The following is a 2,695-nucleotide window of genomic DNA, read 5'->3' as shown; positions in this document are numbered from 1 at the left end:
CCGGATTCATCATCAAGACTGAAGATCTCTCCTCAATTTCCCTTCAGTAGTTTTGGGTTTTCTTTATGTTTTGTATTCTTTATTCTTCTGAGATGTTTTCTTATTTAATTATGAACTAAAACCCCTAAATACCTAAGGGGAATGAAACCTAAGATGAATCTTATTATTATTTTCTGAATCGTATGATAAATATTTATCTTGTTCTAAATTATGTGTTCTTAATTCTTGTTTTGATGTCCCAGGATACTGATTCAAGGCATGCTCTTTTTCAGAGGAGGAATAGACCCTGTTTAAGAGTAAATTTGTCATAATTAAGCAGAGTTGATTGCACGCCTAGACATAGGGTGACAAGATTTTTTCGGATTAGGGTGAAACCTAATAATGGGATCCATAGATCGAGTTAATGCAACCCTAGAGTGTTAATTAGAGAAAAGTCTCAATTATTCAATCTAGGGATTAGATGTTATTAGTCTTGAATAGGGATAATAACATAACTTAGGGATCTCTATGGAACAAGTTGAATGAATAAATCGTCCGATTCAGAGCCTGAATAACAAGTAAAGTCTAGGTGGATTTTTCCTTAGGTATTGTTTTAAGTCAATCCATTTTTCTCAAAAGTAATTCCCCAATTCTTTTCTTTGTGCGTTCTTAGTTTAGATAATTAGTTAATTAAAACAAAACCTCTTTATTCTTAGGCTAAATAATAAAAAGACAGTCATTACTAGTACTTTTAGTTCCTTTGGGTTCGACAATCCGGTCTTACTAAAACTATACTACTGTTCTATAGGTACACTGCCTACATCACAATAATAGTTAGTTTAAGAACGAGTAATTATAAATATTTAAAACCTATCACAAAATAACGAGATCATCCACACACTATGTATGATTATGCTAAACCTAATTTAACAGAAACTGAGTCAAGTATAGTTAGACCTACTATTACTGCAAATAATTTTGAACTGAAACCTAACACAATTCACATGATACAATAGTTTGTTTAGTTTGATGGTTTGAAGGATGAGGATCCCAACGCTCACTTGGCAAATTTCCTAGAATTTTGCGATACATTTAAAATTAATGGCGTTTCTGATGATGCCATTTGTCTTCAGTTGTTTCGCTTTTCATTAAGGAATAAGGCTAAACAATGGTTGAACTCGTTACCACGAGGGTCAATCACTACTTGGGAACAAATGACCAAAAAATTTTTATTAAAATATTTTTTGCCGGCTAAAATAGCCAAATTACGTAATGATATCTCTTCTTTTGTGCAGATGGATTTAGAAACACTCTACAATGCATGAGAGAGATACAAGGACCTTTTGCGAAGATGCCCTCACCATGGGCTAACACTCTGGCTACAGGTTCAAACCTTTCACAACGGCCTGAATCCTTCAACACGGTAAATGATTGACGCAACTACTGGTGGAACTATCAATAATAAGACACCTGAGGCGGCTTACAAATTTATTGAGGAGTTGTCACTGAATAACTATCAGTGGTAAGTTATGAGGACAAAGCCGACGAAGGCAGCTGATGTTTTCAACCTCGATACGGTTACTATGCTATCTAACCAAGTAGAACTCTTAAATAAAAATATTGATGGTTTGTGTGGTTCTATTCATGTACATCTAGTGATGAGGTACGATTCGAATGGAGGAGGAGCATGCACTGAATATCAACCCTTCAACCCTAGTATCGAGGAGGAACAAGTCCAATATATGGGTAATAGTACCTCTAGACCCCAAAATAACTCGTATAGTAACACTTATAATGCAAGTTGGAGGAACCATCCCAATTTCTCGTGGGGCGGTTAAGGAAATCAAAGGCCACAACATCCTCCGGGTTTTCAACAACCACCTTACCAGCAAGAAAAGAAGCCGAACCTTGAGGAGATGTTAACAAAATTCATCTCAGTGTCAGAAACTCGTTTCCAAAATATCAAGACAACCCTTAAGAATCAACAAGCGTTAATCCAAGGGCTCGAAACTCAGATAGGCCAATTCGCCAAACTGATTTTTGAACAACCACAAGGTAGTTTGCCGAGTAACACTAAATCTAAGCCAAGGGAACAAATCAATGTAATGACCATTCAAGATGCGAAAGGGTTAGTTGCACCTGAACCAGAACCGAAGCAAGAAACTATGGTAAGTAAAGGTAAGGGTGAGGTGGACCACAATGACCAGAAACCGGTAAGTAAAGAATACAAACCTTGTGTGTCATTCCCAATCGCGACAAGGAAAGACCGCACAGAAGAACAATTTGGTAAATTCCTTAAATTATTAAAAGAGTTACATATTAATTTACCGTTTATTGAAGCTCTTTCATAGATGCCAAACACAACCAAATTCTTAAAGGAGCTTTTAACAAATAAACGAAAGTTGGATGAGGCGTCGCATGTGGAATTGAATGTAGTTTGCTCAGCCATATTACAAAATAAGCTACCCAAAAAATTGAAAGATCTAGGGAGTTCTACGATTCCTTGTTTAATTGACAGTTTAGATGTCCATAATGCGTTGGCTGATTTAGGGGCAAGCATTAATGTTATGTCGTATAAGTCTTGGGAATCCCAAACAAACTAGGATGAGCATTCAATTGGCTGATAAAACCATTAGATTTCCTAGGGGTATCATTGAAGATGTTCTTGTTAAGATCGATAAATTTATATACCCAGTAGACTTTGTTGTTCTAGACA

At 36.1% G+C, this 2,695-nt stretch overlaps 1 non-coding gene across 1 annotated transcript; it reads right to left on the bottom strand.

The window, feature by feature from the left end:
- Nucleotides 1-1,241: 1,241 nt before the first annotated feature.
- LOC121210158 (small nucleolar RNA R71) lies at nt 1,242-1,348 on the bottom strand. Its single transcript, XR_005905286.1, has one exon. It is a non-coding gene; the product is annotated as a small nucleolar RNA R71 (small nucleolar RNA).
- Between the last annotated feature and the right edge of the window lie 1,347 nt (nt 1,349-2,695).

Source organism: Gossypium hirsutum, chromosome A11 (assembly GCF_007990345.1).
Source record: "Gossypium hirsutum isolate 1008001.06 chromosome A11, Gossypium_hirsutum_v2.1, whole genome shotgun sequence".
Classification (NCBI taxonomy): domain Eukaryota; kingdom Viridiplantae; phylum Streptophyta; class Magnoliopsida; order Malvales; family Malvaceae; genus Gossypium; species Gossypium hirsutum.
The sequence above is the reverse complement of the archived record's forward strand: the minus strand, read 5'-3'. Positions and strand labels throughout refer to the sequence as shown.